Source organism: Chrysemys picta, chromosome 20, assembly GCF_011386835.1.
Source record: "Chrysemys picta bellii isolate R12L10 chromosome 20, ASM1138683v2, whole genome shotgun sequence".
In the NCBI taxonomy this organism is placed as follows: Eukaryota; Metazoa; Chordata; order Testudines; family Emydidae; genus Chrysemys; species Chrysemys picta.
The window spans coordinates 1,859,386-1,874,827 of NC_088810.1; the positions used below are offsets into that span (position 1 = coordinate 1,859,386).

Consider the following 15,442-nt stretch of genomic DNA (forward strand, 5'->3'; position numbering starts at 1 on the left):
CCCCCCCCTCAGCCCCCGCCCCCCAGCTCTGCCGGTGCCCCTCACTCCCGACCCGCAGCCCCCCCCAGCCCAGCCCTGGGCTCTGTCCCCCTGCGCCCCCCTGGCCTGGGCTGGCAGGGGCTGCGGGTCGGGAGTGAGGGGCGCCGGCAGAGCTGGGGGGCGGGGGGCTGGGCTGGCAGGGGCTGTGGGTCGGGAGTGAGGGGCACCGCCAGGGCTGGGGGGGCTGGGCTGGCAGGGGGCTGCGGGTCGGGAGTGAGGGGCACCGGCAGGGCTGGGGGGGGCAGGGCTGGGCTGGCAGGGGACGGCAGATCGGGAGTGAGGGGCACCGGCAGAGCTGGGGGGGGCAGGGCTGGGCTGGCAGGGGCTGCGGGTCGGGAGTGAGGGGCACCGCCAGGGCTGGGGGGGCTGGGCTGGCAGGGGCTGTGGGTCGGGAGTGAGGGGCACCGGCAGAGCTGGGGGGCGGGGGCTGGGCTGGCAGGGGCTGCGGGTCGGGAGTGAGGGGCACCGGCAGAGCTGGGGGGCGGGGGCTGGGCTGGCAGGGGCTGCGGGTCGGGAGTGAGGGGCACCGCCAGGGCTGGGGGGGCTGGGCTGGCAGGGGCTGCGGGTCGGGAGTGAGGGGCACCGGCAGAGCTGGGGGGGGGGGTTGGGCTGGCAGGGGCTGCGGGTCGGGAGTGAGGGGCACCGGCAGAGCTGAGCGGGGCAGGGCTGGGCTGGCAGGGGCTGCGGGTCGGGAGTGAGGGGCACCGGCAGGGCTGGGGGGGGCAGGGCTGGGCTGGCAGGGGACGGCAGATCGGGAGTGAGGGGCACCGGCAGAGCTGGGGGGGGCAGGGCTGGGCTGGCAGGGGCTGCGGGTCGGGAGTGAGGGGCACCGCCAGGGCTGGGGGGGCTGGGCTGGCAGGGGCTGTGGGTCGGGAGTGAGGGGCACCGGCAGAGCTGGGGGGCGGGGGCTGGGCTGGCAGGGGCTGCGGGTCGGGAGTGAGGGGCACCGGCAGAGCTGGGGGGCGGGGGCTGGGCTGGCAGGGGCTGCGGGTCGGGAGTGAGGGGCACCGCCAGGGCTGGGGGGGCTGGGCTGGCAGGGGCTGCGGGTCGGGAGTGAGGGGCACCGGCAGAGCTGGGGGGGGGGGGTTGGGCTGGCAGGGGCTGCGGGTCGGGAGTGAGGGGCACCGGCAGAGCTGAGCGGGGCAGGGCTGGGCTGGCAGGGGCTGCGGGTCGGGAGTGAGGGGCACCGGCAGGGCTGGGGGGTGGGGGCTGGGCTAGCAGGGGCTGCGGGTCGGGAGTGAGGGGCACCGGCAGGGCTGGGGGGGGCAGGGCTGGGCTGGCAGGGGACGGCAGATCGGGAGTGAGGGGCACCGGCAGAGCTGGGGGGGGCAGGGCTGGGCTGGCAGGGGCTGCGGGTCGAGAGTGAGGGGCACCGGCAGGGCTGGGGGGGGCAGGGCTGGGCTGGCAGGGGACGGCAGATCGGGAGTGAGGGGCACCGGCAGGGCTGGGGGGGGCAGGGCTGGGCTGGCAGGGGCTGCGGGTCAGGAGTGAGGGGCACCGGCAGAGCTGGGGGGGGAGGCTGGGCTGGCAGGGGGCTGCGGGTTGGGAGTGAGGGGCACCGGCAGGGCTGCGGGGGAGGAGCCCGGGTGCGGTGCCAGCCTGGCTGCCGGCCAGGTGCCGATGTGCAGGCGGCTGCTCTTAATCCAGCCCCGAGCTCCTCCCCCGGCCGCCCGCCTGGGCCTTTCGGTTTCCGTTTCCCCCCCCGCCCCCGAGCTCGGAGCGAAACCAGCCCAGCAGCTCCCTGGGAGCCTCCGGAGAAATGCTGTGAGTGGGGAGCCCGGACTCCTGGGTTCTCTCCCCTGCCCTGGGAGAGGAGTGGGGTCTAGTGGTTAGAGCGGGGGGGGGGAGGGGCTGGGAGCCCGGACTCCTGGCTTCTCTCCCTGCCTCCGGGAGGGGAGTGGGGGCTGGTGGGAACCTGGGCTGAAGGGCAAAGAAACCTCAATCCTCCCCCTTTTCCAAGCCAGCTCCTCCGCCATGCAGAGCCTGGAGCTGCGGGAGCAGGACCTGACCGAGATGGGCTCCCTGATCCAATCCCGTGTGGTTCTGGAAGTTTCCACCCAGGTCCAAACCCTGCTGGATTCGCTGGACTCTGCCACCCTGGACATCGCCGTGACAGGGGAATCCGGCGCCGGCAAATCCACCTTGGTCAACGCCCTCCGTGGCCTGAGCGACTCGGACCCCCGCGCCGCCCCCACCGGCGTCGTGGAGACCACCGCCGAGCCCACGCCCTACCCCCACCCCGGCCTCCCCAGCGTCCGGCTCTGGGACCTCCCCGGCACCGGCACCCCCAGCTTCCGGGCCGAGCGGTACCTGGAGCAGGTGGGCTTGATGCACTTCGATTTCTTCCTCCTCGTGGCTTCGGAGCGGTTCCGGGAGAGCCACGCCCAGCTGGCCCAGGCCCTGGCCGCCGCGGGCAGGCGCTTCTACTTCATCCGCACCAAGGTGGATCAGGACCTGCGGGCGTCCCGCCGGCGCCGGCCGGGCCGCTGCCAGGAGGGCCAGGTGCTGGGCGAGATCCGCGCGGACTGCGCCCGCCAGCTGGAGAAGGAAGGCGTGGCCGCCCCGCGGGTTTTCCTGCTCTCCGCCTTCCAGCTGCATCGCTTCGACTTCCCGCGGCTGCAGGCCACGCTGGCGGAGGAGCTGGCCGGGCACAAGCGCCACGCGCTGCTCCTGGCACTGCCGGCCCTGACGGCCGAGGCCGTGGGGCGCCGGAAGGAGACGCTGCGGCGCCACGTCTGGAAGAAGGCCCTGCTGGCGTCCCTGGTCTCGGCACTGCCAGGGCTCCCACTGCAGCTCAACGTGCCCATGCTGGTGGAGACGCTGGGTTCCTACCGCCGCAGCTTCGGCCTGGACGAGGAGTCCCTGGGGGTGCTGGCCCGGGCGGGCGCCGGCTCCCCCCAGCGGCTGCGGGCTCAGGTGCGGTCGGCGCTGGGCCGGGAGCTCTCCCCGGCAGCTGTGCGGGACGTGCTGAGCCAGGCCGCGCTCTGTGGGCAGGTGGCCGCCCGCCTGGCCCGCACCCGCCTGCCGCTGCTGGAGAACCTGGTGGCCGGCGGCATCTCCTTTGTGGCCGCCTACTTCCTGCTGCACAGCGCCCTGGAGGACTTCGCCGGTGATGCCCAGCGGGTGCTGGAGGCTGCCTATGGGACGGAGGAGGAGGGGGGGCCTTGTGACCCCCCTGATCCTGGGTTCCTCTTTGACTGAGGGCTGGGCTCTGCTGGATGCAGGGGGGGGTGCTGGAGGCTTCGTACCCCTCCCCAGCCCTCTCCCACCTCTAGCCCTCTCCCCCTCTCTGCTTCCACCTATGTCCCTTCACCCGGCTCCTGGGGCTACCTTAACAGAGCAATAACCCCCGCCCCCCACATCCCCACACCAGCTCCGTGGGTGGGGCCAGATAGCACCAGGACCCCACAGCTCCCTGGAGAGCGAGATGCATTGTGGGTAGCCTGGGAGGGACGAGTGACCATGGCTGGAGCTCACCAGAGCTTGGAGGGAGGAGGTACCCAGGAGGGGAGCGGGGTGGCCTGCAGGGCAGGATGATGGCTGGTGCGGTGGTGGTCTCCTGCGCTGACGGGACGGGCACCGTGTGCTCCCCGTGGAGACGTGGGGGCCATGTCTCCTTCCAGCCACAGCGTGGGATTGTGCAAACCAAGGCCTGGTCTATGCATCCAATGTAGGTCAACGTAGCCATGTTGCTGGGGGGTGGGAAGAACCCGCTTCCCCGGGCCTGTGGTAGGCCGACATAACCCTGCTGTAGACACCGCTAGGCTGATGGCAGGAACCTTCCGTTGACGCAGCTACCGTCACTTGGGGAGGTTGCGTCCCAACCTCTTCCATCGCTGTCGGGCGCGTCTACACTACAGGGTTAGGCCGGCATCGCCACGGCGACCTAGCTACGCCGCTAACGCCCCGTAGGGTAGCCACGGCCCAGGGCGTAGGAGACTGCAGGAGGCAGAGGTTGGGGGCGGAGCTGGTCGGGACTTTCCCAGCGGAGCAGCCTTCTGTCGGAAAATGGCCTCTTGTCGGAATCGGATGGTGTGTGGGAAACTGCCACAAAATTGTGCGTTGGGGGGAAAATATCAAGGAAAAAATCCCATTTTGCTATGAGCGTTTGAATGTCTGGGTTCAAAATTTGTCTTCTGGTTGGTTGTTTTCAATTTTTAAGAATTTGTAGATGGTCAAAATTGGAAGGAAACGGTTTGGTTTGATCAGAGTTATTCTCTTGGATTTTTTTCTGTTTTGGTGGCTGGTTTTGATTTAAAAAAAGTCAACGCTGGAAAATTTTTTTTTGATTTTATTGGGTTTCATTTAATTGGATTTGTTTAAATTTTAAAAAGTCAATATTGGAAGGAAACATTTCAGTTGTGTTGGATATTTTTTGTTTTATGTTTTTAATTTTTAAAACCAGATCAATAGCAGAGGGAAACGTTTTCTTTTATTGCATTTTTTATATTAACTTTTAAATTTTGTAAAAGTCAAAACCAGAAGGAAACATTTTGAGTTTATTTTATTGGATTTCATCAGTTTTTATTTTATTCAAATTGATTATACTGGATTTTATTTGATCAGATTTTTGAAAAAATGTATTGAACGGGAATGTTCCAGTCGACCCCAGACCGAAATAGTTTTTCCCAACAATTTTGTTTCATGGGGAAATTGTAGAATTTATTTCTGGTTTTCATCCGGATTCAGAACAAAACTAAATTTCAAAATATCCAAATTTCCCATGGAGCAGAAATTCCGACTTTGGACCAGTTCTGTGGAGGAGCCAATCTTGGCCACGGGGTTTGGCTTGAGAGATGCTGGAGGGAGACGATACGCAAAGGCTGCGTCCCTCTCACTGGGCTGAGAATCCGGCTCCTCTTTCAGTATCCAGGGTGTGACTTGACTTGCGCCCTCAAATCGAGATGTCAGAGCCCAAATTCAGAGCCATAATACGGGTAACCTCTGGATCTCTCACTTGTTACATTAACTGGACGGTGGTAACAAAATCGCCCCTTATTTTTCTAAAGCAAAAGATGTTTATTAAATAAAACCTCTATTTTTCTCAGATGTTTACTGAAGCATCTGTTTTTCTCGGACGCTGGCCACTGTGCCACCGAGGATCCAGAACGGCTGGAGCGCAAAACGGTCTGAAAAATTTCAAAACTGGCCAATTTTCCAACAGGTAAGGCAGAAAATTCAAAACGGATCCAAGGGAATACTTTTCAGTGCGTGATTGGCCTGTGGAACTCACCGCCACATGATTTGAAAGGTTCTGGAGCAGTCTCCCCGTAGGAGGAGTGTGTGACAAACAACCTAGGTGGTTTTAAGATAGAGCTCAATATATTTATGACTGGGGTTGTGTGACAGTGATGAGGGGCTGGGACTGGTGGCCCAGGGGTCCCTTCCAGTGCTATGTCTTGTGTTCCTAATCTCATGCTTCAGGGCATCTGTCTTTTGGTGTCAGGAAGGAAATCCCCCCTTATGTATTCCAGGTTGGGTTTTTTCCCCCTCCTTCCTCTGCAGCATCAGAGATCGGCCACAGCGGGAGACGGGACACAGGATGGGGTGGCCTGGTGCCCTGAGCTGAACTCATCCAGCGAATCCTGACCAGTGAGTCTAGCTCACATGCTCAGGGTCTAGTGGATCTCCAGACCTGGGCTCGGGAGGGAATTCCCCCTGGGTCAGTTTGGCAGAGACCCTGGGGTGGGGGGAGTTCCCCATCCTCTGCAGCATGGGCTGTGGACCATCTGCCTCACGCATTGGTGACACCTCAGTCCCTGGTGCACAAGAGGTTAATCTCCGGCTGCAGTACGGAGCCTAATCCAGGTTGTCGGGCCCAGGACAGGCAGCTGGCTCTCGGGAGGTCAGACTAGCTGATCGAACGCGACTCTGAAGCTCTGACCTCCATTGGGTAACAAGGACACCGGAGTGAGACCAGTTCACGCTGCACCGTTCTGGGCTGGGCTCGGGGAGCTCTCGGTGTCCCTCCCAGCCCTGCATTTCGATGGATCGAGTCACCTCCTCTCTGGGATAGACTCCATAGGGTTCTGGAAATCACAGAAACGGGCCAGAAGGGACCTCGAGAGGTCCCCGCGTCCAGCCCCCGGCGCTGAGGCAGGCCCGAGTCAACCTTAACCAGCCCTGACGGGGGGGTTGTTCAACCAGGTCTTCAAACCCTCCAGCAATGGGACCCCACAGCCGCCCTTGGGAGCCGATTCCAGACCTGCCCTGCCCTGGGAGTTGGAGAGTTTTCCCTAATCTCCAACCTCCATCTCCCTTGCTGCGGGTTAAGCTGTTGCTTCTTGTCCCACCTTCAGTGCACATGGAGAATAATTGATCCCCGACCTTTTTATACCGGCCCTTACCATATTTGCAGCCTGTTCTCAGTCCCCCCTCGGCCTTCTCTCCAGACAACCATGCCCAGGTTTTTAAATCTTTCTTCACAGGTTGGGTTTTCTAAACCTTTTATCATTTCTCTTGCTCTCCTCGGGACTCTCTCCAGTTTGTCTCCATCTCTCCTAAAGCGCGGTGCCCAGAACTGGACCCAGTTCTCCAGCTGGGGCCTCCCCAGGGCCGGACAATGACCTACGACACGCCCGTTACTACACCCCCTTACGAGATCCGCCTTTTTCGCAGCGGCATCGCCCGGTTGGCTCACGTTCAACGTGTGATCCGCTCGAATCGATCTAGCTCCTTGAGCCTCTCCCAGGCAGGTTCTCCAGACCTCGGATCATTCTGGTTGCCCTTTTCTGAACCTTTTCCAATAACTCAGGGCTTGTCTGGGCTCAGGTCTCAGTGACCCGGGAGGTCCAGTCCCACGTCCTATGATCAGTGTCAGCCAGAAGTTCTGGGCTTGGAGAAGGAAGAACGAGGTGGGATTTTCCAACCTGTGCGGGAGTGGACGGACCCGTGTAGCCGTATCCAGTGAGACTGTGTGGAAAGCGAACGGCCTCCCCTGACTTCCGCGCCATCCCAGAGGGAGGGTGACACAGCGGAGAAGTTCAGCGAAGAGCCACGAGAATGACTCATGGGGGACGGGTATCATAGGCCAGGGGAGGTGAAGCCTCCCCTTGCTCATGCTGTGGCTCCGCCCACGCTCTACCTCAAAGCCCCGCCCACGCTCCCCTTCTCCCCAAAGGTGACGGGGGCTCAGCTCTGGCCGGCGACTTGGAGCTCAGCGGTTGGCTGGCTGGTGGCTTGGGCTGGCCGGCAACCAGGGGCAGGTTGGGCCGGCCTGGGGGTCGGGGCTGGTGGCTCGGGCCGGCTGGCGACCAGGGGTGGGTTGGGCCGGCCCGGGGGTCGGGCTGGTGGCTGGGGGCTGGCAGCTGGCTGGCAGCCAGGGACTTAGGCCAGCTGGCGTGGCTAGGGCAGGCCTGCCGGCGGTGACCCAGGGCTCGGCGTGGTTTGGCCGGGGCTCCTCTGGCCGCGGTGGGTGGGGTTGGAGCTCGGGGTTCTGGCAGGTGAGGGGGGGCAGAAGGGGCAGGGCCAGGGGGCTGGCCTCCCCGAAGGGAAGGTCCATGCGCCACCCACGCCTAGAAGATCTGCTCTGGGAATGACTGTGGGGCAGGTCTCTGGCCTGTGCTATCAGCTGAGACGAGCACCGTGGCCGGTCGAATTACTACCCGGAGTGTAGCTCTCTCAAGCCCGGGGGCGTCCCTCTGGCAGGGAGTGAACCAGCCATTGGTCTCAGGCTGCCAACACCCGGTCGAAAGGGGACCCTGGCGGCTCCCGTGAGCACGGGTGACCGGGCTGTTAAAAGTCCGGTCAGCGGTGCTGCCGGGCTCCCAGGCTCCCTTCCTGGCTCCACACAGCTCCTGGGAGTGGCTGGTAAGTCCCTGCAGCCCTTAGGTGCAGGGGTGGCCACAGGGGCTCCACGCACTGCCCCCGTCCCAAGCGCCGGCTCTGCAGCTCCCATTGGCTGGGAACCGTGGCCAATGGGAGCTGGCAGGAAGATGATTCCGGGCGAGGGCAGCGTGCGGAGCCGCCTGGCCACGCCTCTGTCTAGGAGCCAGAGGACGTGTTGCTGCTTCTGGGAGCCACCTGAGGTAAGCGCCGCCTGGAGCATGCACCCCGACCCCCCTCCCACACCCCAACCCCCTGCCCCACCCAAAACTCCCTCCTACCCTCCGACCTCAGCCTGGAGCCTCCTCCTGCACCCCAAATCCCTCATCCCCAGCCCCACGCCAGAGCCTGCACCCCAAGTCGGAGCCCTCACTCCCTCCTGCACCCCAGCCCCCTGCCCCAGCCCTGAGCCCCCTTCCACATCATGAACCCCTCATTTCTGGCCCCACCCCAGAGCCTGCACCCCCAGCCCAGAGCTCGTACCCCCTCCCACACACCCCACCCCTCGCCTCAGCCCAGAGCCCCCTCCCACACTCTGAACCCCTCAGCCCCAGCCCGGCACCTCCTCCTGCACCCCAAACCCCTCATCCCCATCCCCACCCCACAGCCTGCACCCCCAGCCGGAGCCCTCAGCCCCCCGCATCCCAACCCTCTGCCCCAGCCCCGTGAAAATGAGCTAGTGAGCGAGGGAGGGAGGGAGGGGGGAATGGAGTGAGCTGGGGGCGGGGCCTCGGAGAGGGGGTGGGGCCAGTTTGGTTTTTTGCTATTAGAAAGTTGGCAACGCTAATGAACTGGGTTGGTGTTATGGCGTGGGAGCCCCAGCAGAGGGCGCTCTCTGCGCTCCTGGTTGTGGTGCAGGCCCGTGCCCCAGCCTGTCACCAGAGGGCCCCGTGGCACCACTGAGCAGCTGGGGACGGGTCACAGATCCCCAGGCGTGTTTCACAAATCGGCATGAGGCTAAAATTCCTCCCTGGGCAGCTGTATTTCTCCCCCCCCCACATTTCCACTGGCCCCTTCTTGAGCTTTGGCTGCCTGGCTTGGAAGCAGGGACGCCGGCCCGGTGACCACCACGTCCCGGCACGATGGTGCGTCGGCCGGAGAGCCGTCCTCAGTCACCTCCCCGGACGCGCCGGGGGTTAAACGGCTTCTCCCAAGGTAGAGAGGCTGTGCCGGATTTACAGGCCTGATCCGCAGGTCCTCTAGGCCAGGTCAGTGTCGTCTGCACGGCGGGGTGTGTGTGTGTGTGCAGGACTCCTGGGTTCTCTGCCACAGGCTGGCTGGATCGAGGTTGGGTAGGTCACGTCCCCCTTCTGGGCCTCAGTCTTCCCATCTGGAATATGGGGTGCGTAAGGTGCATTGAGTGAAAACACGACATAAGAGCCGGATGATACAACATGGACCCCCACTTCGAGATACACGGACCCCCACTTCGAGATACACGGACCCCCACTTTGAGGCAAAAGTGATGTACCCGCCGGTCCTTTAAGCAACTGAGTATCAGACTTTCAGATCCGCAGGCCGGAAGGGACCGCTCTGGCCATCCGGTCTGACCTGCTGTGTAACCCAGGCCAGAGAAATGCAGCCAGGGACTTGGGGGCTGAACAAACATGCTACAGGCTGGGTCTGTTCTTTAGCTGAGGGGGTTTTTCTTTATGCTGATCGAGAGAGTTCTGGGTCGTCTTCAACTGTCACGGGATCTGCATTTCCGCTGTAGCCGCTAGACCCCACTTCCCTCCTCAAACTGGGCATAGCACCCAGGAGTCCTGGCTCCCAGCCCCCCTGCTTTAACTCACTGGACCCCACTCCTCTCCCAGAGCCCAGGATAGCACCCAGGAGTCCTGGTTCCCAGCCCCCCTGCTTTAACCCACTGGACCCCACTCCCTTCCCAGAGCTGAGGGGGGGGGGAGAACCCAGGAGTCCTGGCTCCCAGCCCCCCTGCTTTAACTCACTGGACCCCACTCCTCTCCCAGAGCCCAGGATAGCACCCAGGAGTCCTGGCCCCTAGTGGCAGAAATGCCCCAGTTGTCCTGAAAAGCAGAACTGTCCTGCCCACGCCCACGCCCTGCTGGTACCTGTGGAAAAGGAAAGGAAACCAGGGCATTGAACTTTGGACTCATTTGGAAACCTGCACAAATATTGATCCTTCACCAGAATGGGAACCTCCCTGGAGACAATGGAATTGAAAACAATAAGAACCAGCCACGAGACGCCATAAAAGTTAAATAGTAAAAGCTGAAACCACCGTACCAGGCCAAGGGCCGCCCGCGCCCAGGAAAGATGCCGCACAAGGCCAGGGGATCTGAGCTGCCTTCCTCTGTCTTGAGAATCGCAGCAGTGGGACCTTTGGTTTCCCCTGGAGGACGCCTTGGAGGTCTCGGAGATGTAGCTTGTCACCGAGCAAAGAAAGTCAATGGGGCCAGACCACCCTGCTGGGGTCGATCGGCCATTGATCTGTTGGAGTGAATGGACTTTCTGGTACAGTCTCTCTTTGGTTTGACTGGAAATATTCCCGGCCACGGAATTCTTCTCCGCTTTGCCTGACGGGCGTGAGGGCCCGTGGTCCGGCGAGGAAGTCTTTGACGAGTGGACACCAGCTTTTTAGCCTACAGAATGCAGCATTGTCAGGCTGGAAGGGACCCTGAGAGGTCGTCACGTCCAGCCCCCAGCGCTGAGGCAGGACCGAGCCAACCTAGACCAGCCCTGACGGGGGTTTGTCCAACCTGGTCTTAAAACCCTCCAATGATGGGGAGCCCACGACCCCCCTCGGAAGCCGATTCCAGAGGTGAAGTCCCCTGAGGGTTATCCCTAAAAATCGAACCCAAATCTCCCTGGCAGAAAACGAAACAATTCCTTTTTGTGTCCCCCTCGGGGGACACGGAGAACAATGGGTCCCTGTCCTCGTTATAACAACCCCGAACATATCTGACAACTAATCAGGTTGCTCCTCAGTTGTCTTCTCTCCACACTGACCAGGCCCAGTTTTTTTAACCTTTCCTCACAGGTTGGGTTTTCTAAACCTTTGATCCCTTTTGTTTCTCTTCTCAGGACTCATCCCACATCTTTCCCGAAGTGCGGGACTCCAGCTGGGGCCCCCCGGGGTGGGACAATTCCCTCCCGTGTCTAACATCCGATTTTCTGGGTAATCCGCCCCGGAAGGACAATGGCCTTTTTCGCTGCATCCCGCTGCTGGTGCCGGTTCCGTTCGGGCTCCGCCGTCGACCCTGGAGCCCTTTCGGCGGTACTGCGGCCCAGCCGGTTATGCTCCGAGATGGCTTGTCCCTGGCCTATGGCTTGCTGCCAGCTCTGCTTGGAATAATCAGACATTCACATCAATTTCTAGGGGTGAATTCAAGTTGGGAGAAAGGACCAAATTCTCTGTTACCCCCCATCCCACCGCCAGCCTCCTGGCACGGCGGGCGTGACGGGAAGGGAGTGGGAGCAGGTGGGGAAACCGAGCCCAGATTCCCAGTCCCCTTCTCACGCCAACAGCCCAACCTTGCCATGAGTGGAGTTCCCATCAGCCCTTGCTGCAGGGGACACCGGGAGCGAACGCCACTCCCTCCCCGATGCAGTCTTCCTGCTGCCAGAGTCAGTGCCCCCTCGTAAACGCAGGAGCCAGAAATCATTAACCGGCCCACAGAGCCGATGGTGCCAAGGGCACGCGATGAGCTGTGGGCGGAGCCCAGCCACCCGAGAGCTGCTGGAAAATATGACGGCCCCTGATTGGAAAGGGCTGGGAGATGATTTCCTACGTGCGCTTCGTGCCAGTCATCCATCCGTCTGTCCCCCCTAGACCTCCCATCTGTCTGTCTGTGTCTATCTACACATTCATCTCCATGACATCCATTTATCCATCCCTCCCCACCCCCGCATCCATCATCCATCCATCTACTGACACCCCCATCCACCCATCCATCCCCTGACACCCCCACCCACCCATCCATCCCCCAATGCCCCCCCCATCTGTCCATCTGTCCCCACTAGGCCTCCCATCTGGCTGTGTCTATCTATCCATTCATCTCCGTAACATCCATTTATCCATCCCTCCCCATACACCCCATTCATCCATCCATCCACCCATCCGTCCATCCGTCCCCTGACACCCCCATCCATCCATCCATCCATCCATCCATCTGAGGGACAAGCTACATGCGGTATAATATCTTTTACTGGACCAGCTTCTGTTGGTGGAAGGGCCAAGCTCTCGAGTGTCACAGAGCTCTTCCTCATGTCCGTGTGAGCTCGAACGCTTGTCCTGCCCATCAGCACACGCTGGTACAAAAAACCTATTTCCTCCTCCTTAGCTCTCTCATGTCCTGGGACCAGCATCGCTACACCACTGCCAACAACATTGAAAGACTGACTATCTCTCTCTCTATCTGCTGTGACAAAGTTCCTCCTCTATCTTGGTGGGTCCTGCGCTTATTGGCAGATTTTCTTGCCTCAGAGATTCACCATGTGGGTTGGGGAATAGCCCAGAGACCTTCCCCTCTGGAAGAACCCACAGTCCAGGTCAATTGAGAGGTTTGGGGGGAACCCGGGGCCGCCCTCTACTCCGGGTTCCAGCCCAGGGCCCTGTGGACTGTAGCTGTCTATAGTGCCTCCTGTAACAGCTGCATGACAGCTACAACTCCCGGGGCTACTTCCCCATGGCCTCCTCCCAACACCTTCCTTATTCTCACCACAGGACCTTCCTCCTGGTGTCTGATAACGCTTGTGCTCCTCAGTCCTCCAGCAGCACACCCTCTCACTCTCAGCTCCTTGCACCTCTTGCTCCCAGCTCCTCACACTCACACCACAAACTGAAGTGAGCTCCTTTTAAAACCCAGGTGCCCTGATTAGCCTGCCTTAATTGATTCTAGCAGCTTCTTAATTGGCTCCAGGTGTCCTAATTAGCCTGCCTGCCTTAACTGGTTCTAGCAGGTTCCTGATTACTCTAGTGCAGCCCCTGCTCTGGTCACTCAGGGAACAGAAAACTACTCATCCAGTGACCAGTATATTTGCCCTCTACCAGACTCCTGTACCCCACTGGTCTGGGTCTGTCACACTATCTATCTATCTCTCTATCTATCTCTCCCCGTGGTATCTGAATGACCCTTCCCAGGCCTGTGATCTCTGTTCAGCCGTTCTGCGTGCTGGGCCTGGCATTGGGGAGCCTCCACCCCCCTGCCCTGCCCAGGGTCGGCAGGACAGAGGCAAACAGGCTGGAGCCAGGCGGTGCCGAGATGCCAGGGCGTCTTCCCATAACACAAGAACTAGGGGGTCATCAAATGAAATTAATAGGCAGCAGGTTTAAAACAAATAAAAGGAAGTTCTTCTTCACGCAGCGCACAGTCAACTTGTGGAACTCCTTGCCTGAGGAGGTTGTGAAGACTAGGACTATAACAGAGTTTAAGAGAGAACTGGATAAATTCGTGGTGGTTAAGTCCATTAGTGGCTATTAGCCAGGCTGGGTAAGGAATGGTGTCCCTAGCCTCTGTCTGTCAGAGGATGGAGATGGATGGCAGGGGAGAGATCACTGGATCATTGCCTGTTGGGTTCACTCTCTCTGGGGCACCTGGCATTGGCCACTGTCGGTAGACAGGATACTGGGCTAGATGGACCTTTGGTCTCACCCGGTACGGCCGTTCTTATGTTCTTATGTTCTTAACGTGCCATGCAAATCCGGAGCAGCATGCAAAGGAGCGGGCATGGGAGTGACACCACAGGGTGCCACCCAGGGCTAATTTCCCTGGTTAGAAGGAACAAGAGACTCAAAGAAACAAACCACAGGTTCTAACTAACCATCATGTCCGTTGCCTCCCTCTCCCCACCCTGTCTGCCCCATTGCATTCTGGGAAGGTTCCTGGGGTGCTAACCCCCTACCCTCTCTGCCCCATTGCATTCTGGGAAGGTTCCTGGGGTGCTAACCCGCCTAACCCATCTTCCTCATTGCATTCTGGGAAGGCTCTCAGAGCGCCAACCCCCTACCCTCTCTGCCCCATTGCATTCTGGGAAGGTTCCTGGGGTGCTAACCCCCTACCCTCTCTGCCCCATTGCATTCTGGGAAGGCTCCTGGGGTGCTAATCCCCACAATCCTATCTGCCCCCATTGCATTCTGGGAAGGCTCCTGGGCCACTAACCCCCCCTACCTATCTGCCCCGTTGCATTCTGGGAAGGCTTCTGGGGCACTAAACCCCCTACCCATCTGCCCCATTGCATTCTGGGAAGGCTCCTGGGGTGCTATCCCCCCAACACAGTCTGCCCCATTGCATTCTGGGACGGCTCCCTGGAATTCTCGGGTCTAACAGGCTCGGTGGTGGGGGCAGCCGGGGGGTTACAGGCGCTCAGCCCAGGAGAGGAGCTAACGGCCCCTCTGGCCCGAGAGGCTCGGAAACAAGGCCACAGCCCAGGGCCCTGAGTTGGAGCAACTGCGGTTTGTGGCTGGGAGCCAGCCCCCGCGGGCTCCTCTGGGGCCAGGCAGATAATCACAACGGTCCCTTTGTTCTTCGGGCCACGCCTGGGCTGGAGGTCGCTGGGCCCTGGACACCGCCTGCCACACGCTCAGCTGCCAGCGTCCCTTTGCGCAGCTGCTGGATCCACAAATAGATTTTTTCCCTTTCGGTCACCCTGGGTGGCTATTCTGAGCATCTCCTTTCTGGTTTTCAGCCCTGTGTGTAACCCCCGCAGCAGCGCCTGGGATCCGCCCACTGCCGGGTTCCTGAGGCTGTGACCTGCAAAACAGAAACGAAACGCTTCAAAACCAATAAGGAAACTCACTCATTTGGGAGATTGCAATGAGAATCGGGGGCTGTTATGATGTTAGCAGGGTGATGCCCAGAGCTGGGGAGAGAACCCAGGAGTCCTGGCTCCCAGATCCAACCATTAGACCCCACTCCCCTGCCAGAGCCAGGGACAGAACCCAGGAGTCCTGGCTCCCAGGTCCAACCATTAGACCCCACTCCCCTCCCAGAGCCGGGGAGAGAACCCAGGAGTCCTGGCTCCCAGCCCCCCTGCTCTAACCCACTAAACGCTTCCTAGATCTGGGAATAGGACCCAGGAGTCCGGACTCCCAGCCCAATGGAAAAGCATCTAGAAGCTTATCTCAGTTAAGTGTCTCTGCTTTCGTTTTTATTCCTTTGTGACTTCTTCACCTCTTTTATTGCTCAGAGCGACAACGGCAGGGTTTCGCAGGGCCACCCAAATGCTAGATCTGCGGCACTGCTGAGCGGCAGCTAGCTCTGGGGTGGAGCGGCCAGCCCCGCTGCACCACCAGGGCGACATTTCAGCCAAACAAAGTGCAGCGAACGAGCCCTGAAAAGCAACGGCGGGCAAGCTGGTGGGGAACTTTTCAACGCTGTTTGAGCGACGGGAAGAAAATGTAGGTTTGTTGGTGGAGTAGGAAGAGATCCTGAGACATAAGGCCTTGTATCCGAGGCCTGGTATGAGGCCTGGGCTAAAGTAGTCAAAACTTTACTACTATAAAACAACGTCAAACTGTGAGCAAGAGGTGGGACCTGCTCACAGAATCGGGCAAGAAGAGGGATGATATTGCAGAAATACACATTGCTAAGATGTGCTAGGCAGAGAGCACTCAGGC

General features: G+C 60.6%; 1 pseudogene; it reads left to right on the forward strand.

Moving 5' to 3' along the window:
* The first annotated feature begins 1,486 nt into the window (after positions 1 to 1,486).
* On the forward strand, positions 1,487 to 5,086 carry LOC101938530 (interferon-inducible GTPase 5-like; annotated as a pseudogene).
* Positions 5,087 to 15,442: the final 10,356 nt, after the last annotated feature.